Genomic DNA, 24,545 nt, shown 5'->3' with positions numbered 1-24,545 from the left:
CTTTCCTACAATGTGAGCACTACCTTTTCTGTAGGCAGTTCTTCCTGCCATGGAAAATGTCCCTACTTTAATATTTCTCTCATCCTTCCTATGAAGTTCTACAAGACCCTTTTTTTTTTTCTTGTTTTTTTTTAACGTAACAGAAGACTTTTCACCCTGCTCAGTATTGCCAACTGATCCAGTCCCAAGGAAATCGTAAACACATAACAGATGACAATAAATAATAGCAATAATTGCAGCATCTACGGCAGTGGATTTAGAATTTATTGGCTTGTTTATCAGCCTGCATAGAAAAGCAGGCTTCCTTGCTGCCATAGTCAGCAGCCTGACAAGGGCCAGTAATAGATTCTTCAAGAGGGAATACAATAAAACCCATAGTGGGAACATATGGGCTCTCCTGACTCAAAAAAAGGAAAGGGTGTGTGTAGGGGGGAGGCCTGTTTATCTGTTGATGCATGATTTTTTCTATTTCCTGGAGCCACGGATGTTCTTTATACCAATGGTATCTTGTGATGACGAATACTGTAGGTGCTTGTTATTTTTCCAAATGCTAGACATCTTTGTGTTAAGCAATCACAGAACAAAGCTAATTGCTGCCTCAAGATGCTTAGAACCTTGGAAAGGAACTCAAGACGGATAGAAATAGATGGAAGAGTGTTATGAGACTTTATTGGCCAACATGAAAAATGGTGGCCACAAAGGTGGTATTTGTCAAAGCAGTACCTGTGATTTTTGATGAGGTTCTTGGGAAAGGACATGAATAAGCTAATAGGCTTGCAGGCACTTGCAAGGAACTCTAACTGAACAGAAAGGTAGTTTGATTGAAATCATGAAAGTTTTTCTGTAAATATAACAAGTGTGTTTCAGACTGGTTTATTGAGACTGTGATGATGCACAAGACAGGGTAAGGGATAACCTGTGAAAGACCTTGCTAAGAAAGATAAGCTTATGTTCACTGTAATGGAATCATAGAACAGTCAGGGTTGGAAAAGACCTTAAGATCATCTAGTTCCAATCCCCTGCCATGGGCAGGGACACCTCACAATAAACCATGTCACCCAAGGCTCTGTTCAACCTGACCTTGAACACTGCCAGGGATGGAGCATTCACAACTTCCCTGGGCAACCCATTCCAGTGCCTCACCACCCTAACAGGAAAGAATTTCCTCCTTATATCCAATATAAATTTCCCCTGTTTAAATTTTAACCCATTACCCCTTGTCCTATCACCACAGTCCCTAATGAAAAGTCCCTTCCCAGCACCCCTATAAGCACCTTTCAGATACTGGGGCTGTCCAGCTCTTCTCCAGGCTGAACAGCCCCAACTTTCTCAGCCTGTCTTCATACAGGAGGTGCTCCAGTCCCCTGATCATCCTCGTGGCCCTCCTCTGGACTTGTTCCAACAGATCCATGTCCTTTTTATGTTGAGGACACCAGAAGTGTACACAATACTCCAAGTGAGGTCTCAGGAGAGCAGAGTAAAGGGGCAGGATCCTTTGACCTGCTGTTTACACTCCTTTTGATGCAGGCCAGGATACAGTTGGCTTTCTGGGCTGTGAGTGCACACCGCTGGATCATGCTCAGTTTCTCATTGACCCACACCAAGTTCTTCTCCACAGGACTGCTCTGAATCTCTTTGCCCAACCTGTAGCTGTGCCTGCAATTGCTTTGACCCACTTGCTCCATGCACTTGGCATGGTTAAACTCCATCAGGTTGGCATCAGCCCACCTCACAAGCGTGTCATGGTCCCTCTGGTTGGCATTCCTTCCCTCCAGCTTATCAACTGAACCACACAGCTTGGTGTCATTGGCAAATTTGCTGAGGGCATACTCAATCCCACTGTCCATGTCATTGACGAAGATGTTGAAGAAGACTGGTCCCAACACTGATCCCTGAGGGACACCACTCTTTACTGGTCTCCAGCTGCACATTGAGCCATTGACCACAACTCTTTGTGTACGGCCATCCAGCCAGTTCTTTATCCACCAAGTGGTCCATCTATCAAATTGATGTTTCTCCAATTTAGATACAAGGATGTCATGGGGTACAGTGTCAAACACTTTGTACAAGTCCAGGTAGACGACATCACCTTCTCTACCCCTGTCGTTTCTGTGGCCCCATCATAGAAGGCCATCAAATTGGTCAGGCAGGATTTCCCCTTAGTGAAGCCATGCTGGCTTCACTAAGAGAAAAGGTGAGCTAGTTGGGAAATGAAGCATAGTCAGAGAGGAGCTAAGAAATGATCTCTGCCCCATGATGGGTTAAGAGCAGAACATTGTGGTGTGCAACTGTGGTCAGAGGATAGTCACAGGAATTGATACGAGATGGCTTACCTAAAAGCTGGCTCAAGTGAGTAATGTTATATAGAAGAACCATGGAAATTGTCTATAATATGGCTATGGGACTCCAGAGGAAGCTCCAAATCTAAGACGACTCTGATTCTGGTGAGGTCTCCATACTTAAGATCACAGAATGGACAGGAATGATGGGAAAGACTACGGTATTGTCAACAGTGAGAAAACGACAAAACTGGGAAGAGAGAGAATTTAATACATCTGCTTTGGATGTGGTCTGGGTTTTTTTGTTTTATTTTGTGGGGTTTTTGTGGTTTTTTTTAGTAAATATTTATTTATAATTAAATTCCTGTCCTTTATGGATATTTTAGCAATAGAAAAGGATCTAATTTGGAACAGCAGGGATATCTGGAGCAGACATGGATTTTTAGAGCCACTAAGGTGAATTTGTGAATAAGATCACCTGTGTAAAAGGGGCACAGGAGTCAAGACAGGATAAAACCTCACCTGCTCCCAGTGTTGCTGCTGTGAAAGACAAGGGGGAGGGAGGACAGATTTTTCCATAGGGTTCAGTACAATATACATTTAAACATGTTCTGTTAAGGTATGCTGCCTTTTAGCTTCAGTGAGCATCTCCCTGTTGTATCACAGATGTTGTATGAAGTACCCATTTTAATCCTTTTGAGTTCATAAGTTCTTCATTTTTTATTTGCTCTTTCTCTAAAGAGCAATCCTCTCAAGGTGGCAAAGTAAGAAAAGTAATTGTGAACACTGTGACACATAAGTAGCACATAGGAATGAGCTGAAGGCATCCATTATTACTGTTAGCTTGATTTACCTCTTTAATCTCTTTCATCTTTATGTACTCAATGCCCTTTTCTTGCTTGGGAAGCCAATAGTTTAACTTTGTTCTTAGATTTATGCAATTACATATACAAATATCTGCTGTATGTTTTGTATTCATAATTCTGGCATGAATCAGAAAATTTCTAGCTATGTTGCTATTACTGTGCATCTAAACTTCCAGCAATTCCTGTGTTTCTGTGAAGTGTGGTTGTAGAGCACAGCTTATTTCCTGCATTTTCAGTTGCAGCCTTTAGTCACAGAATCCTACAGTTTGTGTTTGGATCTAAAACTCTGTGGTGTGTGTTGTGTTTTGGATTTTTTTTTTTTTTTTTTTGTTTTATAGCCCTCTTGACTGGAATAGGGAAGTGTCCTTGCTACCTTTCCACTGTGATAGTTTAGTGTGCCTTGTTAAAGCCCATTGGAGATGAATCTCCTTTGGGATCTGACACAGTACCTGTAGTGAGCGCAGCCTCAGCTGTATGCTGACCTGTTCTGCCTAATAACAGTAGTTAGAGAGATGCACAGAGAGTTAGCAGAGATCTGGCTCAATGTGGCAGAAATGATGTAACGGAACATCCCCTGTCTTTTGCCCTGAGCTGTGGTGCTCCACCTGGGAGAACAGTGGAACAATACAAATAAACCACTCACCTGCTTTAAGGCATCTCAGTTTACATAGTTGTTGCTCTGCTGAGTTAGCCCTTATCTGGATTGTGATCTAAGTCTGCTGTTCCAGGTTTTACTGCCTCTTTGTGCTAAACCTGCCTCCAGTTTTGGGAAAGCAGAGAATGATGTTGAGTAGAGAAGAGATTATGGGATGTTTCCTAGGAAAACAAAGAATCCCCAACATTTTCTGTTTAAATTAAAACCTGTCTCTGTCTCAAGAGTAATAAAACCTCTCTAAATTATGTCTGGGGGTCTGAATCTGATCATCTAAATCCCAGCTGCTGGCTCTACAGCTCATCTTTTAGGACATATGAGGGGACGCAGTATGGAATAGGAAAATTCTGGCTGACTGGACAAAAATGCGTCTAGAGATGGCAGGAACTACACTTTGCCAAATATCAGGTACCTAATGCTGTGCAGGAAAATATCAGTCAGCAGTGTGTACTAAAAGCAACATGATGGCCATGTGACGTTATATCTCAAATTGCATTTAATAAAAGTCTAGGAACACGTTTGTTGTACCAACAAGCTTGTTGTAGTCCAAGCCAAGCAGGTGGTAGCTATGGTTAGCTCAGTGGGTAGACGGGACTCTACCCTGATCTGCCTGATCACAAGATTGAGGCTAGTTTGGGATTTGGGTCTGAGTTGGGAAGCAGCGGTGTAGTGCCTTATGAAGTTTGACCTCCTGGTTTTCTTCAGTTTAGAAAGTGTGACTGATCTTACATGTTGGACTGCAGGGAAGGATGTTTTTTTTAGTGACGTTTTTAGTACCTTTGGCTGGCATTGGGAAAGGATTTCTCTGGCAACTAAATGCAACCCACCAGCACAACTGAAACATTTGAGGTTGTATTTTAGTAGTTAATGGCACCTCTGATGTCAGAATGACTAATCCTCTTTATAAATTCCATCTGTTCAACAGCACACAGTTGCACATTGCCCAAAACTTGATACCTCAGGACAGTAGGGAAAGGGGACAAGAAATTTGGAGGCCAGTATTGGATTATGTCCAGAATGAGATGGTAAATGAGATAGAAAATAATGGCATTTTAGGACAGCTTGTCAATTGAATAATTATAGCCAAGTCATTTACTGGATTTGAAGCCATTGGCCAAGTAAGTTTATTATTGTGTCAATGAGCAGCTCTGCATATATGCCTGAGCCTTGTCAATCTGAGGCTGTGGGAGTAGGAAGGGAAAGTTAAACACCAAACAGCAGCCAGGTGCTGTTGTTAGCAAATGTTTCCCCAACAATTAGATCACCCTGTGGTGGGGACAGTGGAGCCATATGGTGCAGGAGAGTTCACATTGTTAGAAACTGAGAGAAAATGCATTCTTACAATAGATCTCATTTTCTATGTCTGTTAAGTACAAGATTCCTCCCCCCCCCCCCGTGTTACCTTTCGTCTGACAGTTTCCTCTTTTTGAAGTATTATCAACATTGCATAGCTGTTTACTTAATATGCCTCTATTGCCTCAGCAGATAATAGTAAGTCAGAGTGAACGTTTACCTTATTTCTGAAGCACTATTTTATTCAGCAGTTCCAGCACTCTGGAGGTTTTGAATGAGCAGTGTAGCATTTTAATTTTTCTTTACTTTGGGCATTCAGTCACTCTAGAACAAGACTATTGCTCATATTCTTTCTCCAATTATCTTTTCTTTCTCACAAAATTGTAAATATCTTCATCACGTCTTTTCACTGACACACTTTCAAATTTTTGACAGGTCCAAGTGACCTCATGGAAAATGGCAGTTCCTCTCACCCTCCCCAGAAGGCTGCAGAGTGCTCAGGGAAGTACCCCTGGTGTTGTTACACCACTCCCAGCCCTGTACCCATTGTGCTCCCAGTACCAATTAGCTGAAAAGAGAATCAAAACCTCTATTAACATAAAGAGAAAGGAACCCCAAATACTACTTCCTGGCTCTGAGAAAACCAAGCTGTACTTATTTCCCCACTCATCATGGTGTTGGTTTAGGAGTGGGTTCCCAAAACTTCTTAGCACCACTTCTGCCAAGTCATATATCTCTAATAAAGTTCTAGTGACCACCGAGAAACCTTGAAAACCCTGTCCCCAACAGGCGCCTATGGAAGGAGTTGGGGAGGCTGTTCACCACTTACTTTGTACTTGTGCAAACTAAGTCACTGAAGAATCCTTACTATTCAGAATAAAAGTTACATTTGAAGCTAGAGTGTTTCTTTAACATTAGTCATTTTCACTGCAGTATGCCACAACACAATAGTTTTATATTGTATTTAAGCATCTCTTCATTTGAACCGGATCAGGAATTCTCTGTCTTAGAGGATAGGTAGTAAGGGAAACATTCTTCAGGTGGCAAGGGTTATTTTTGTACTTAGTTTTGATAGTGCCCATTACATCAGACAAAGCACTTCTGTTAAGTTTTGCCAGGTCCTAAATTTTCAATAATCCCACTTCCTTCTCTCAAAATTGAAAAGGTAGTGACTCCACTGGGAATGCATGTCATTTCAGCATTCCTGTTGACTGTGTATTCTGAAATGCTGCAGTCTGTTTGCTTAGTAATCCTCTTGTCTGTGTAAGTTGTTAGGGGTAACCAAAGGCAGCTGATTACTTAATTGTATAAGGCAGGAAATGGGGTTCTTTCATTAGTTCCCATAATGTTCTTGAGAGCAACCAGTATTCTGCCTGACTGAGTTTTCGATCCTTTAATTCAAAAGATATACTTTCCTTTGGCATACTCAGTGACCCTTTATCCAGATAGGCTATTTAAAGAATAAACTAAACAGTTTAGATTGAAAAAAAAAAAAAAAAAGAAGCCTAAACTTTCTAAATAAAATAAACCAAACAATTACTTCTTATAATAACATAAAACATATTGCAGCCAGAGGAGAAATATGACATATAAGGTCTTTGTGTCACTGCACTTTTGTAGGATTATTGTGTTTCGTGTGTTTGTTTGAACTGATGGCCCCAAATAGGAAAAGAAATACTGCTATCAACTTGTGACAGCCTTAGAGATCTGTCAAGCTGTTACAAGCACAGCACTTGCCTTGCTCTTCAGAATCTGCTTATAATTTTTTTCTCTTGCCTTCTTTCTTTAAAACCCAGATCAGTTCGTATCAGGTTGTCCTTGTTTTCATGCCATGGGAGTCAAAGGGAACTTTGCTGTAGAATTCAGGGTGCTCATGTTCATCTTCTGTGGATCTTCTCCAGCTTCCCAGGCCTAGTATGCCCAAGGAGAGTTTGCCATGAGGAGAGATTAGTTTTAGTACATTAAGTGGTGGCAGGTGGAGGCTGGAAAACAGTATCAGAATGTTTCTGATGCTTTTGGGTAATATTTGGTTCCATAAGTTATGTTAACCCTCAGGTGTGAATGCTTCTCCCAAGATGTCTGTCATGGTTTAACCCCAGCCAGACAGCTTGTCCACTCACTCCCCCTTCTTGCCCCCTCTCCGAGGGACGGAGAGGAGAATCAAAAAGAATGCAACTCCCACGGGTTGAGATAAGAACAGTTTAGTAACTAAGGTATAACACAAATCACTACTGCTACCACCAATAATAGTAATGATAAAGGAAATAACAAGGGAAGAGAATACAACACCTCATCACCAGCCGACCGATAACTCGCCCCCCCAGCCCGACCAAGCACCGACCGATACCTCCTCCAACCCTGCAGTCCCCTAGCCCTTCCGGGTAACTCCCCAGTTACATCCTGGGCATGACGTGCTGTGGTATGGAATACCTCTTTGGTCAGTTTGGGTCAGGTGTCCTGTCTCTGCTTCCTCCCGGCTTCCCTCCTCCCTGGCAGAGCATGAGGCTCACAAAGTCCTTGGCCAAACCGAAACATCATTTTTTTCAGTTCTGTTCCCAGCCTGAAAGTCAAAACACAGCACTGCACCAGCTATCAAGAAGGAGAAAAATGACTGCTACTTCTAAACCCAGGACAATGTCCCAGTATTTCTGCTCCTGAAGAATTAAGGGTGTGCTTGCAATAGCTGCTTAAACAGTGCACTGAACGCTGTTCCTGTGTATCAGACAGATGAAGTAAGCACACTCATGGCAGCAAGAGTAAGGCATGCTGCAGTTCTCCCTGTCAGCATGCTAGGGTCAAGCCTTGATTTGATTTACATAATACAGGTTGTCTTAGAAAGTGTCTCCTACCCAGTAGAGACATGGTGCACAGCTGTTCTGGCTTATGCTTCCATGCTGCCCTATGCTTCCATGTAATGGAGGATGTTGTTGCCTGTGTTTGGTAATACAGAAATAGCAGGGGAACATGGAGACCTCTGTATCTGTTATCACACTTGAAAGCAGCAGTGCTGTTCTTACACCTTAAATGTCAGTAGAAAATCATAGCTCCCCCCCCGCAGTATCCCATACTCTTCTCAAGCTGTAATATTTTCACCTATATACAAACCATTTAAGATACTGGATGCTATCTTCCTCATTCCCCTCTGAAAACTGGGTTACAGAAAGGCTTAGCAACTCAAGGAAGGTGCGCAAAGAGTTATATCAAGCTCTTTCAACTCTTAGGCAAATCTGCCAGTAGACAAGCCTTAGCTAATGTGAATAACAATCTGTTCCAAAGTTGATTCCAAAGTTGATTTTCACTGTCTGATAGATCCAGAGTAAGCAGGAAGGTTGTTCTGATGAACTTCTATTTTGGGTCATTACTGTACTGCCTATACTAAAGGGAATAAAATGCTTATGTACCAGACTGGGCAGCACCACATCCTAAATAAATGAAAAGCTGAGAAAACCAAATGAGGCTATGTGGTCCAAAGCAAACTTAACCAGGAGTTTGTAAGACAGCTTTCTCCTAGAAATAATGGGCACAAACCTAGAGTGGTTAGAATTATTTGGTGTCAAAATTTGAAGTTTTCTAAGTTCTCATAAAACTCAGCTGAGGTTACAGTAACCTCTGGGAATGTGTGACCTGCTCTTCAGGCTCATTTTTATTCCTTGCAACTACTATACACCTTTATGGAAGGGAATGGAGACTGGGAGGACATTGCTCTGGCTGATTGAACACCAGCTCCATTATACACTTTAGACTTGCCCAGAATCATAGAATCATAGAATCATAGTTAGGGTTGGAAAGGACCTTAAGATCATCAAGTTCCAAGCCCCCTGCCATGGGCAGGGACACCTCATTCTAAACCATATCACCCAAGGCCTCGTCCAACCTGGCCTTGAACACTGCCAGGGATGGAGCATTCACAACTTCCCTGGACAACCCATTCCAGTCCCTCGCCACCCTAACAGGAAAGAATTTCTTCCTTATATCAAATCTAAACTTCCCCTGTTTAAATTTTAACCCTTTACCCCTTGTCCTATCACCACAGTCCCTAATGAAGAGTCCCTTCCCAGCATCCCTATAGGCCCCCTTCAGATACTGGAAGGCTGCTATGAGGTCTCCATGCAGCCTTTTCTTCTCCAGGCTGAACAGCCCCAACTTTCTCAGCCTATCTTCATATGGGAGGTGATGCAGTCCCCCGATCATCCTCGTGGCCCTCCTCTGGACTTGTTCCAACAAATCCATATCTTTTATATTGAGGACACCAGAACTGCACACAATACTCCAAGTGAGGTCTCAGGAGAGCAGAGTAAAGGGGCAGGATCACCTCCTTTGACCTGCTGGTCACACTCCTTTTGATGCAGGCCAGGATACAGTTGGTTTTCTGGGCTGCAAGCGCACACTGCTGGCTCATGTTCATTTTCTCATTGACCCACACCAAGTTCTTCTCTGCTTGGCTGCTCTGAATCTCTTCTCTGCCCAGCCTGTAGCTGTGTCTGGGATTGCTCCAACCCAGGTGTAGGACCTTGCACTTGGTTGAACTTCATAAGGTTGGCATCAGCCCACCTCACAAGCATGTCAAGGTCCCTCTGGATGGCGTTCCTTCCCTCCAGCAGATCAACCGAACCACAGAGCTTGGTGTCATTGGCAAAGTTGCTGAGGGTGCACTCAATCTCACTGTTCATGTCAGCGACGAAGACGTTAAACAAGACTGGTCCCAACACTGATCCCTGAGGGACACCACTCGTTACTGGTCTCCAGCCGGACATTGAGCCATTGACCCCAACTCTTTGCATGGGGCCATCCAGCCAGTTCTTTATCCACCGAGTGGTCCATTTATCAAATTGATGATCACACATGCGTATTGCCAATTTTGTAGTTAAATAAAAATGTGGTAATAGTGGAATGAAAATTCTTATTGCTTTGGGTGGGAAGAAAGGCAAATTCCTGTCTCCATTATTGTTTTCCCAAAGTTTTTAGTGATCATTCTCCTGTGCCTTGTTGCAAACTCTTCAGTACAACTGTATGTCCTGTGTTTGATGTCAGTGGCGAAGAAAAAATAGCAACCATTCTCTGCTGCCATTTTCTGGGTGTAACCGTTTATGTCTTGCTGGTTCAAATAGAAAAGCAAGGTGGAAATTTGTGAGCTTCCCACATGGCTGTAGGTAATTTCGGTGCTAAGTGGCCTCTGTTTCATACTCCTCAGCAGTGAGTTGGTTCAAAAACATCCTCCAGACCTCTTCTACCCCAAATCCTCTCTCCATCTTTTCTCTGTAGCTAATGCTGGGGCTTCTTCAAACTAGACTCAAACACTCTGTGTGCCTGCACTGCTGCTTGACGTGACCTCAGACATTTTTGGCACAACTTCAGGAGGGACCAATGTTTCCTTCTACCTGTCACACATCACCTGTGTTACCTGTTTCTATCTCTGAAGGAAAACATTGTATCCATAAACTTGTAGACTCTTAAAAAATAAAACCCTCCAAACAAACAGAACTTATTAAAATTTCATCTTTATAGGCAAAAAATATCCCTCATGAGATATATATTAATGCTTTGGATAATTGGACCGCTATGTCAGAACTGTGCAGGTGGGCAAGTTTTGCAGGGTTATTTTAGATAAAGATGAATATAGTTTGCAAAGAAGAGCCTTAATCACTAAGCAAAGAAGTTCAGTGAGTCTGGGCTGATCTAGAGAACAATTGTGTCTGTATGCTGTGCATCTTAGTGGATGTGGAAAAGGTGAAATGAACTGTGAAATGTTTGCGAAACATGCATAATTTCAGTGGACTGTGGTGGCAGTGCCCTTGTATTGAGTTTGTGTGTTACTTTCCCTGGATTTGTAAAAGGACAGCATTGCTGGTAGTTGGCCCATATTGACATAATGCAGAAGACCTATCTATACTAAGGTGTTTACTTTGGATCTGATTTAACACTTATGGCAGTTGATGAAAAATCATCAGGTATTTTACATGCCCTTTATATAAATAGAATAGCCATTATTTTTGTAAGTAAAATGTAGGGCTGCCTAAAGGAGTAAAGGCTTTAGAATTATGTGAGCATATTTAATATTAGTCTAATAATTTCAAAGAATATGTGACTCAAATTAATTGGAGGTTTCTGATTCTAACTATAACATTTCTTATCGTGTAAAGCATTAAGGCAGCATAACATATATAAGACAAATATTAAACAAAGGTATTATGGATGGGAAATTCCTAATCTAGCTCTATGTTGGTACAGTGGAAGTTTCTTAATCCAATATCTGATGAAGGAACAAGGAGAGAATTAATTTACTGCACACTAATTACTGAGGAGTATGCACTGTATGTACAGTGAAAGGCGCCGAAATGAATACTTGATAAACAATATCTGGCAAATTAAAAATCTGAAATGTTAAATGAAATGCAAATTAAAAATCTGGACCGTTAAATTAATTGAATGCAAAAAAAACCCTGACATTAACTATCATCAAGGGTTGAAGTTATATCAGCAAAAGCAAAGCTATTCAGAGTTAAACCCTGCTTCTCTCTGTGATTTATTTCTTGTGAATGGGTGAGTATTAGAGGAGCCCCAAAGATATGGATGAATTTGCATACATGAGGAGCCATCCTTTCTGCCTGCTGTGCAAAATACTGTCCTAAGAAATGATGCAGATGGTTTGCACCTAAAAGAAGGTCCGAAATGAATGGTCCCTTGATATGCCACTGAAATGAATAGGTCCCTTAGGTACAGGTGAAATGCAAGACCTGTGTTGTGGTGTCTGTATGAACTTCAGCTAAACCAATGGTGTACAAATTTTAATATAGAAGAGACTTGATTTTTTGTCTTCTGCATTATATTTTAAGGCTAATTTTCTCTGTGTGTCTCATATTTTGGTGGAATGGAAACTGGAAAACACTACATTGTGAGGGTGTAAGATGTTTCTAAGAAGTAATTTACAGAAAGTTAATTAGGGCTTAATACATACTCAGATATGCATAGTAAATCATGTTTTTCCAAAAAATATGCACATTGAAGATCTAATGTTAGAAATGCATATGTAAACGTCTAATCCAACTGAAGCAAATGGAAATATGTTTTAAGGATCATGCTGCTTGTTTCAACTTGGTCAATGAGAGACTGAAAAGATGGGAGAAATTTAGCATTTATCTCCAGGCTCTGGTACATACCACAGTGTGTTAACATAGGCCTTTTATTTCACCAGTTTAAATTTTCACTTGCTTTCCTCTATTTTTCATGTTTGTTCATGATTATTTGTGTAGTGTATAATGTTATATAAAACACTGAATGTGAGTATTGTTCCGGATGAAAACTGTTTCTGCATGTCCACCAGGCTGGGAGTAGGAGGAGGGGAGGTTCAGGGAGAAAAGTTAAAAAGAAAGCTAAACCCTCCCAAACACACATGCATACATGCATACTAGCCCTTATAAAGTGGAAGGGAAACAAAACCACTCCCAAATTTAAGGATATGCATAGTCCTGTAAGGGTCAAGTGTAGGGGAAACTGATGATTCAAGTTCTCTTTTGCGCGGCAAGAGCCAACCCTAACAGCTCTGAGACAAACTGTTTAGGCCACAATTAGTGTGAGGCTCTTTGCAGGTGTTTACTTGTATCATCTGCTTGCAAAGTAAAATGTGTTATTGCTGGGTGTTAGACTTGAGGTGACTTGAGTGTGTATGTGAAGTGGGCAGCATGTGTTCTGCATCTTTATACCAGTTTATTCAAGTGCTGGGTGTTCTTGCAACTAAAGAGCCTGCTAGTGATGAGGGGGATTGATTTCACTGTTTGAAGATAATGCTCTCAGAATGGTGGTTTTCATTGACTAAATGAGGGCACTTTTCAGAGGGAAAGTGATTGCAGCAAATTCCAGGTTAAACTGATACTAGTATCAGAATTATAGGCAAGTATTGTAATGGCTAAGCATTAAGAATTTATATTAAGAGAAGACTGATCTGGGAAAGAGTACTGATAGTAAAAAAGCATGATGTATATATTGCCCTTGAAATATAATATCGTGACTCAATTTCAGTGTACTACCATTTCAAGACTGGAAAGAACACAATGCAATTAACGTTTTAACAGATCTGAACTATAGTCTAGCACTATATTTCTATTAATCTTGGTTTGTTTTAATAGCTCTACATATACAGTAGCAGTTCTATTGCAATTAAGAATAAAAGTTCTTATGTACTAGTAGCATTTCCCTGGAGGTCTAGTCAGTCTACCACAGTAATGAAGATATAATTATACTGATGTAAATCACAGCACTGTAACTAGGAGGGATTGGCCTTTCCCCTCCCTTAATTCATTGAAGGATTTTTATCTTTGACAGATGCTGTCAAACAGGGTGATGGGCTGGAAGGCAGGATGTTTATTCTCGTAACTGATTTGCTTGGTTAGAAAATGTGGTGGCATGTTTTATGGTTTTGGCTTTTATTTATTTTTTTGTTTGTTTGTTCATTCGGCTTGGGTTTTGGTTGGTTGTATGTGTGTGGTTTTATTATTATTAGTATTATTTAATATATATACACACACATAAGATAGCTTGAGTGCTGAGGTGATTTGCAAGTCCTGCTTCTCCCATTCTGGGATAACAGCAATTTCTGTAGGCTTCCTAATGAAGTGTGGTCAAGATCAGACTTTCTGCCCTGACTGTGCTGTTCTAAGCCAGAGAATAGGAAAATGTGTCTGCAGGTAGCTTGAGATCAGTTTTTGGGTTCCAGTGTAGTAAGCACTGCAAAAAGCCTACCTGGCTTCTGCTGTAAATAAGATAAAAATGGCCTTACAGCTGATTTACTTAACTGATTTATGCTTTACTTAACTGTGATAGTCCCAGACATTTATTCTTTGCTGTGAGAATAACAGAGCACAGTGTGCTCAAACCATAACCTTTTCTCCTTTGGTAGGCTTCCAGATATACTTCCTATCTGTCAGGTAGAGCAAAAGGCTTCTTTGACAGCTTTAGCACTGCCTGAAAAATATCCATTGACTTAGGTTTTCTTCTGCAGGTTTGTTTCTACTATAAATGAGCCACAATAGAGGGAGACTCCTGCCTGTTTTGTTTTTCCTGGCTATCAAATATGACTTCCCCCACCAAGCTGTCAGCTTCTTAGGAAAAGACTAAATTAAAAAATAATTATCTTAAAGTGAAATAACCAAACCAAATAACCAGAAAATAACTCAGAATACCAAATATTATTGTAAGGACATGTCAAGCCTACACTCACCTCTGACTTTCTGTGCAATGCAGGTGTCAAAGGAGATGTTTGAGGCAAGCTGTCCATAACATCTCTACTACGAGAAATTCTCACAAGTTCTCATAAGACGGATTTCTCCCCCCATCAGTAATGACAGTTAGGTTCAGGACTAAGGCAGGAATGAAGGAAGGTTGCCATTATATTACTGGGAAAAGTTTGCTACTTTTTTTAATTTCCATTGCTTTTCTTGGGCAAATATTCTGGGGTCAGCTGCTGACTGCCAGAGATGATAAACACAAATGTGCAAAACATCTTTGGTAATGAAAACAGAGCTTAGGAACAAGGCAGAAGCCACCGATTGCCTGGGCCTATGGGTGACTTGCTGCTGACCCTTGGAGACTCCTTGCAGGAGCAGACACAACTGTGGTGGCTGTAGCATCACTTTCTGAACTGTGCATGCTCTTGGGTGAGAGCTTCAGTTTTCAGCACTGAGAGTCCAGTGCCTTTCCCAATTGCTGAAATTCACTAAGGAGACGAAGATACAAAAATAAAATGTCTCAGTTTTATTTTCCATTGAACTGATGTTTCTTTAGAATTGGCTGTTCCACATACTCCTCACCTTGCTGGCAAAAGCATCAGTGATCAATGAGGACAAAGTGATTCTGGCTGTCAGCTTGCCACATACATCCAGAGCAAATGAACACATCAGAAGCTGATTTTGTGCATGGTCTGCTTTTGATTTGTGCATTTTTCTCACACTTGGACTATGCCCTATTCCTTTCTTACAATAAAAGGGAATGTTTCTTCTACTGGAGATTGCAGCATGCAGCTGCAATAATCATAGGGGAGCCCCAGGTGGTCTGATTTATGGTATTTAATGTGAACCTCTGACGTTCTGTGGGCAGAGATTATATGAGGTATAAAAAAAATTGCAGAATTGTTTTGACACACTTCAGTTCTCACTTGCAGTGGGCCTCTTTAATTTATCCCCCTGCCCCAAAACAGGTTATTTAAATGCATGTTTACTAAAGAGCTCCTAAACCATGTTAAAGTTGGTTCGTGGAAAATTGAAAGTTGGAAAATATTCTGTTGAATGGTAATGTTGACAAGGGTGAATCATCACTGAGAACACTGTGCTCATCAGGACTGTTTCTCAGCTGATGAGATTTGGCAGAAAGCCATGGAAGTTCATGGCACTTTTCTGTGGATTGATACCGGGCAAGGATTGATGTGCTGGGCAGATGTTGACTCAATGAAACTGATGAAGCTCTCTGGATTTGTACTGGCCCAGAGCCTGCAGATTATGAAAGGAAGCCCAGAACTTAAATACTTTAATTGTACAAATACAATTAAATATATATACAATATATTCCCTGTATACAATATACAGGGAATATTATTTAAGAAATGCTAGTGTGTTTCTGTGAGGATGTATCAGCAAGTTAGGCAAAGAGAAAGAAGCTGTTTTTTAACTTTGCTGCCATTATTAAGGTACTGGCTACAGGTTTCATTGCTGTCCTTCTCAAGAACAAGTCAGAGCAAGCTCAGTTAGTGCTACCCCTTCTGCTGGAAATCTGCAGTGGGAGTGGTAGATGAGGTGCACTGGCTGCACCCATCCATGCAACTGCACTGGCACCAGAGGCAGGGAGTGACTGGCTTAGCAAGCTAAAGGGATGTGCCTGGGGCTTTGGCTGAGTCTGTTCAAACAATAGTTTGTCCAGGCAAGGAGACGGATTTCCACCCCAGGTACAGCCCGTGACTCAGAGTCTGAGCTGGAGCCCTTCTCTGTACTTTCAGTGATCAACGTTGCAAAATACTATGACAGATCCAGATCTCGTCTTTCTTCACTAGCCAGGGGAACTTAGACTCAAGGTTTAAACCTAGATTCCTTTGTAACTAGAAATGATGTAGCTGCACAGTATTACAAGCACAAGATCGTTCTGAAGGTGGAATTCATGTCCTGAAGTGTTCAGTGAAAGAAAGTGAGGAGACAGTAGCTGAGAAAAGAAGGTACCTGGTGTAAGCTGTTGCTTGCTTGAGGAGGAAGTGAAAGAATGAAATCAGAGTAAGCTCTGGATGGGTACAATGATTAAACGTGTACTGAATAAACTGTAGGGTTTTAGGTTTTTTTACTAACCTTATCCATTCCTCTGCTACCTACAACTGAAATGTCTTAATATCTTTGGGGTTTTTTGTTTTGCCCTTTTTTTTTTTTCTTTTGGAGAGATGGTGTTTGTTGTTATAGCACTTAGTTTCAGCAGATGACAAGAAGACACAATCTGTAATCTTGTCTATTACCTGTGTTGTATTACACCTTTTCATTGACTACATTAAAGTAGCAGTAAAAAGTATTCCAAGAGACACAGTGGAGCACAGCAGCCACAACACAGTTTAAGGCTGGGTATTATATTACAAAATGAATCTTTTGGGGGAGGGTGGGGTAGGGTGGTGGGCGGGGGAAGAGGGAGATAATGTGCCAGTTTACAGGAAGGTTGGGCAAAAGGTCAGGGAAAGTGCGTAATTATTATCGGCTCTGCCGAGGCCACACCTGTGTGAAATGTTTAATGCTGACACAAGAATGAACTTGAAGCATGTTTGGAGCGTACAAGCAGCAAAGATAACCAGAGAGCTTCAACTGGAATTTAAGCTGCATCAGAAATAATATAAAAAATCTGCTATAATATAGAGAGTCCAAAAGCAGCCCACAGAGACCTAGAAGTGTATTCAAAACCACTAAGGACATGGAGTGTATGGACGTTACAGAGCTTGGCATGGAAACTGTCCATCATTAGTAGTCTTGGCAGAAGAGAGCTTGGGTTTAGTTTAAAATGAACATATCCCGTTTGCGTGACAGACTATTACTATGGTGGGACTACCGGACTTGGAACGTGTAAGCTGTATGACTGACTTTAGTTCCTGCACACCTACTCTAACAGGAGGCAGGAGCTGGTTTCCGCATTGCTGCAAATCTACTTAGCTTTGCTAGCATCAATGAGCTTGTGACTGTCTATACCAGTTCAGACTTAATGCCAGTTGCAACTTGCTCACAACTGCTGGCTGGAACAGAACCCAAACCTGGCTCCTGTACTTATGCCTTAGCATAATACCCTTCTTCATCTCCTCCTCTGAAAATCTTGCACTATAGATATTGAACCCTAAAGGAGAAGTGACTCTCAGCAGACATAATTTTCTATGAGTAATTCACTTTTAAAGCTTGGATATATTCCATCTTCCTTGTGACTAATGGTACCCGAACAGAACATAATTGTATAATCATTTTCCAATTGCTTAATAACTTATTTTCCTTGTTTGTAAGATGCTGTTTTTCAGCATTTCAGAGAGATGCGGGACCGGTGTGCAGTAATAAGTGACAGACAATTGTTTATTTCTCAGAAACAGCACCATTAAAGAAAACCTCTTTATGCTTAGAGCCCTGATGTCTGGCCAGATCCTGACATTCTTACTCATCTCAACTCAGTGAAAGGTCTGCTGGCAGGCAGTTAGTCCACAGTTTTATATCATGTTGCCTTTGGTAGCAATGTTTGCTCAAGGAGTTCTGAACCCCACCGCTTCTGCCTGCTCATCAACGCTTAAAAGTCAGCACATCACAACTGCTCAGGGCTGTGTTACAGGTGCAAACACTGCAACCCCACAAATATTTCTGTTGGTGTAGGTGGTGGAAAGGGCAGAAAGGAGTAGGTGGGAGCTGGAACCTCTCAAGCTGGCTTTTTTTGGTGTGGGGGGTTGAATGTCTTCCTTAGATGTTCTATCTTGGACACTTGTAGCATATAATGTTGTTTCCAACTGCTAGGCCAGCTAAGTTGGAGAAAAATTATTCAGGGAGAAAAAGGCAGGCAGAAGAGGAGGAGCAAAGAGGTGAACGCGTGTATGGAGAAGTGATGCATCTCTGGTTTGGTAGAAGAAATAGGAAGGGTGCATAAGGACCAGAAATTTCCCAGGGGCTTTGATCTAGTTGCAGAAAATGCTTTTGAAGTGACAGGCCCAGTGCATGCAAATAGGCTACATAGATGTCAAAGACATGCTATTTTACAGAGCTGATGTATATGTGTGACTTCACTGTGTTGTATTCTTAAACAGATGAATAAAGAGTATTCCCTTTTTGGGGGAGAATGGATGCCTGAGCCTTAGGAGGCAGTGCTGATGCTTAGGGGTGGAAAGAGAAGCCTTTGCAGGGAGACAGTAAACTTTTTATACTGTAGTTACAGATATAAATTCCAAAGCCCTGTTGCATTTGGTGGGCCAGTATCAAATCTTGATTTGGCTTATGTGAACTGATGTTTTACTCTTGGGGAGCTTGCTCAGTAGAGTCTCAGCCTAGGTTTCTGGAAGATTAATGAAGGGAATTTGCTTTAGAGTTTTTTGAGATCTATTGAACCTGAAAATGTCTCAGAGCCAAGTGATGCTCATGGGAATTGTTTGAGTAGAGAAATATCTGAATTTAAAAAAAAAAAGAGTTCTTACTCTAAAAGAAATTCCACCCACTTCTTCAGAGCTCCACAAAAAGTATATTTAAGGTAGAAAAATACGTTACAGAGAGTAGGGATTGGAATTTTCAGGGGAGTGAATTATAGCTTTAATTGAGAAGAATGCTTAAAAGTGTATTGCATCTGTCAGGGAGTGCTTAGAGGTTGCCTTACCTGATGTAGTTGGTTATACTGCAAACAAAGTGAAAGGACCATTTAGAAAAATCAGTGTTCAGTCTTGCCTACCAGAATGAGTTGTTCTGTTCTGGCATTTAGACCTGCCTTCAGGGATGCCCAACTTGTTTGCTTCCCATTTTCCAGATGATTTTTTCCCCTCATCTTAAAATATTTTGATCATCTCTTAGGAACTGTCATTCCTTCACGCATGGGAGCTTTTGCAGATTGTTCTACTACAGGCGCATTGCATTGTTTATTTTGTTTCCCCTTGGTATGATTTTTTTTTTTCAAGATTTCTTTATTCTGGTTTTGCCAAAACATGCTATAGCAGGCTATGTTCTCTTATAACCCATTCCATGTTGAAATGTAAACCCATTGCAACACAGCCTGTCTGGCCTGGCATATGTTGTCATCGCTTTTAAAAAGTTGCCCTGCTTTTCTGTTGGCGTTGAGAATTTTATTAAATAAGAGTATTTATTTTTCCAAATTCCCCATGGGCAAAAGCAGGTAGAAAACAGATACCCATGTCTAATTATAACCTTATATTTCACATTAATCTCTCTTAATTTTCTTTCATTCCACCTTCAGCGTGCATTCTCTCGTTCATAATTGCCACCGGATAATTTGAAATAATTTGCTTACTCAGGGCTTTATGCCATACACTCATGGATTGTGGCAGATGAATCCTTCGCAAAAAGTAAAATGAGAAGCTCATTCTCGCTGTATAGGTAGCTCCCTCCCTGTCCCAAAGTTACAGAGCAAATTGTTGCTATTAATTTTTAAATTAGTGTACTTGTTGCTCAGGGAAAAGCTAAGCATTCAGAGGAATTTTGCAATAGACTCAAGACTGACTTCAGGAGCGATGTTCCATGCTATGTGTCAGTTGCCAAACTACTTGTTGTGTGGTTACTCCTTGGCTGTTGTGGGAATTTCATTGTTCCCAAGGAACTTAGTTGTTAAGAGAGAAAGGGTTGCTCAGCTAGCATGTCTTGGTCCATGAGAGATTTTAGAATTGCAGCACTATCGACTTGCATATGGATGATTGATCTTAGTGACAAGTACAAGGATGTTGCTTTTTACAGCTCCAATCAATGTTCTACACTATTTAAATATTTTCAGGGTTTGGGTCTCATTTGCTGTATTTGGAAATACTGCTGCCTCCACAGAGAAAAAAAAAAATAAAAATCTTCCTAAACCAGAAATCTTAGCACCATTCAGAGTGAAGGTGAGGGGGACGGAAACGGGACAAACCCAAACCCAAATGCAACTCTTTTAAAGCTCCCTGGTATGGTAAATATACTGCAACTTCTATTACATGAATATATGGCTTGATCATAGTAAGACTATTAGTGGCAGTTATCTTAAAAGGAGATATAATTTCTATTCTAGCTGTCCTATTTCCAGCTCTTATTTTGAAGCTCTGTCTCTGTACGGAGTTAAGTCACAGAAATCCTTTAGTTCATTAGATATGGACAAACAAAAGGGGAAATACACTTTCAGCTTTTAAACTAGCCATGTCTTGGGAAAGGCCTGCCCCAGTTTCCAAACAGACTGAAGTCCTTGTGTAGTTTTCTTTACTTTGGTTTTCTTTGGCCCCACAGCCCACTGAGTTGGGCAGAGAATCGCTCTTATTGCCAAAAAAATGTGTTTAAACAAAAGCAAGTCCTAACAAGGCCTCTTGTGCCTCAAGAGGGAATATTCCCATTACCTTCCTTCTTGCAGTTCGGTCCCCAGTGGCTAAACCTCAGTTTCCCTTTCTTACGTTAGGGAACAACATGCACAGGCTTTTACTTATCCCTAAGAACGTAAGCCCCAGTTATGAAACATGACCCAATCTCATTTTGGTTTCAGTGAGAATTAAGACCCTTACTACCACAGAAGCAGTGGTCCTACACAACACCATAGTCTGACTTGGATGTTGTATCATGTATATTCTGTGAGGCAAATGTCATCACAGACGGACACATGCTGATCTCTTACTTTGTATTTGCTTCCTTTGGTCAACAAGTATGCAAAACCATGGTCTTCTATGCTGGTTAATGTTTTCTGCTATTCACACTTCTTTCAATCTATTTTATGCAGCCCTATATTTTTGGTCAAAGTCTTTCATACTCCAAGGAATTTATCTTATAAAACAGCTACTTAGTTGCAACTTCAATGTTAAGAATTTACAGTGAGATGAAGCTGGGAAGGGGGTGGATGAAAATCAAACATTATCAAGCAAAAGCACATGACACTTCTTGTGTATCTTATTCTGCAATTCTTTGAAGTTTAATCTTTTCAAAAGAAAAGCCTTTCAGCTACTCAGTGGCAACAACTCAGGCTTGTAACTTTTGACTGCACTGTGTTCCTAGTTCATAAACTGATCTCATCCTTTTCTGACAGTTAATACTAAAGCAATTTTTAATTGGATCTCTTACTGCCACTGCATCAGCTGTCTTGGAACAGTTTGCTACCTTGGTTTTCCACACTAATTCTCTCTATACTTTTTCAAAATGCTGTTAAAAATTCTGACCTCCTCTAGGGCTCTACAAGCCAAGGAGCTATCAAATGGTTTCCCTTCACAGGTGGATTTGGTTGCACATCCTCTTTGTAGAGCTGTAGTGGACTACAGAAGAGATAGGCTAACTGGGTGCTGGGCCCTGCACACTGAGATCAGTGTCCTAAGCCTTTGAAGCCACCCTTCACCTTATGCTTCAGCTGCATTAAGATGCAGCCCAGAGCAGGGAGCAGTACAGTTCACACATACCCTGGGTGAAGCTTGACATGGCCTTGTGCTTCTGCTGTCCATCTAGTGCTCCACAGAGCCATGATCCCATTGCATTATCACTCTTTTTTGCAGTTGTGTGAACTGTGCACATCCACCAACCAGCATACAGAGATGGTCTTGTAGCTATGGTGTGGGCTATAAAAGGAATAACTCTTCCGGCATCCTTTTTGTTTCATGTAAGGAAGAAGTGTTCACAGGCTGGCTCTCAAGGCTCCTGTTTATCTGAAAAGGACTATCTTGATTGCTGGGTTAAAAGTGAAAATATTTTTATACTGTAATAAGATTTATTTTTTTCTTTGTGTCTAAATGTGAGCTGGTAAACATAGTGAGTATAATTCATACATGTCAATGGCATAATTATTTCTATGAAAGCTAACATACTTTTAAAGGAAAATAATAAAAAAACCCAACAGAGGACATATAAGAACGTAAAAACGGCCATAGCAGGTTAGAGCAAAGGTCTCTCAAGATGTGTGTTCTGTATCTAAGTGGTCAATGGAAGGTGCTTGGGGAGGTGCATCAGAACAATGAAAGCATATGGCAATGCTCCTCCAGAAATTCTTTCAGCTTTAGCAGTTTTGGACTCAAAGATTTCCTGAGCCAAAAGTGGCAGCCTTACAAGCAACATCATTTATTTTTTCTTTTAATTTTTTTATTGCTCCTGTGAAGAGCCTTGTACAGCACAATGACATGTCTTTGCACTCAGGCTTTTGCAACAATATAATTCAGCAGAGAACACACAGGCAATTTGACCGTTGTTAGTTGTTAATTCAGTCATTCCTCAAGCAAAATGCCTGCTAGTTTTGCTTCCTTAAATGTTTCAAGATTAGCTGTCTAGAATTCATTACAGAGATGCTTTAGGGGAAGAACTGGGGTCACAGGGTTTTGCTCAGAATGACAGTTGGAAGAGAGCAATCCTCTGTATATTATTACACTCCTTTATCCTAAGAGCTAATAATTTGTTTGATTATTTTCTTTTTTTTTTTTTTTTTTTTTACTATCACATATCTAGCACAACTTTGTTCACTTCTCCTGCCCTTTGCCCCTGCCCTGTCTGTCTCTATGAGGACACTCATTTTAAAACAGGTGCTTAAAACAATGTGCTTCTTGTCTGTTTTTTTTTTGTTTGTTTGTTTTTGCTTGCTCTTTTTTTTTTTTTTAAGGAGGACTGCACACCTTCATGTACGTTTGAAGACAGACTTTTAGAAAGTGTGGTTTCCAGTTGTTAAAAGTGTGTAAATTTTTAAAAAATATGTATTTTTTAGTGCTGAAACTTAGCAAAGTGCCACCTCTCTTAAATTGCATCAGTGAAAAGCCTTCATAGTAGTTGGGGAGAAAGCTAGAGGTGTTGCTGTGTGCCCACATGCAAGCTTCTTGACCCCAGGTGATATGTGTAATCCCTATATTGCACATATCTGGTGAGCTGATCATAGCTTATAGAATCGTAGAATCATAGAATAGTTAGGGTTGGAAAGGACCTTAAGATCATCAAGTTCCAACCCCCCTGCCATGGGCAGGGACACCTCACTCTAAACCATATCACCCAAGGCCTCGTCCAACCTGGCCTTGAGCACTGCCAGGGATGGAGCATTCACAACCTCCCTGGACAACCTATTCCAGTGCCTCACCACCCTAACAGGAAAGAATTTTCTCCTTATATCCAATCTAAACTTCCCCTGTTTAAGTTTTAACCCATTACCCCTTGTCCTACCTCTACAGTCCCTAATGAAGAGTCCATCCCCAGCATCCCTATATGCCCCCTTCAGATACTGGAAGGCTGCTATGAGGTCTCCACACAGCCTTCTCTTCTCCAGGCTGAACAGCCCCAACTTTCTCAGCTGATCTTCATATGGGAGGTGCTCCAGTCCCCTGATCATTCTCGTGGCCCTCCTCTGTTTCAGATCTTCAGACATTTGGAGTGTGTACTTGTGTGTTTGTCTGTGTGGGTTAGTGAAATATTATGCTGGGAAAAGTCCCTAATTTATTAAGATTTAAACAAAAAGTCCACCTTGGGTATTAACTGGAATCTAAATTCAGGTGTTAACCTCTTTGATTGAAAATACATGCTGAGTAATTACAGGAAAGAGGCCAATTTCAGGCACAGCAGTAATTACTGAATTAGTAGAAAAGTTCAAGAGCAGCTTCAAATTTCATATCATTGCTAAGGTTTCTGAGGAACAGCTAATCCTGAAGTGACTGGGCTCCTCACACCTGTACATGTTTTAGGAAAATCCACTTAAATTTCAAAGAAATCTCTGCATGAATTATTCCAGAAACAGATGCCAATATTTCTTGAAATGTTGCTTTGTTTTCAAATGCAGAAAATTAAACAGAAGCCTGAAACTTCTGTGAGGATGAAATAGAGAGAAAACTTTTTCTTTGTGTCTGTGTCTTTTTTTTTTGCTTTTCTTTTTGTTTGTTTGGGTTTTTTTTAGGCAGTACTTTTCTTGTTCTTGAACTTAATGCTCTCTTGTTTGATTTGTTTAAGTCGAATCTTCCACTGCAATCTCCTGTCTGTAGTGGTGTGCCTCGTACTTCCTGCTGTTTGAATTTTCATTTCCCAAAGAAAATCTCAAAATTATTTACTTGATTGCATCAGTTGCTGTTAAAACATTGTAAGGAAATCTATACCCTCACCTTCCATGCCAGTGTCACAGTTAACTCACCAAAACAAATCTTCAACATTACCACTCTAATGTCAGGTTTCAGGCTGTAAGCATTTATGATAATATTTTTCTTTGGACAACAGCTGTAGACTGAAAGCTAACATCTCTACTCTTCCTGAGAAGAACTGTTCAGTTGTTATCATATATTTTCATGTAGCAAAAAAAGATGACAGA

Source organism: Neopsephotus bourkii, unplaced genomic scaffold (assembly GCF_033783945.1).
Source record: "Neopsephotus bourkii isolate Nb327-2 ecotype Australia unplaced genomic scaffold, CSIRO-AGI_Nbou_v1 NB_678, whole genome shotgun sequence".
NCBI classification, from domain to species: Eukaryota; Metazoa; Chordata; class Aves; order Psittaciformes; family Psittacidae; genus Neopsephotus; species Neopsephotus bourkii.
Note: the sequence above shows the minus strand (reverse complement) of the source record.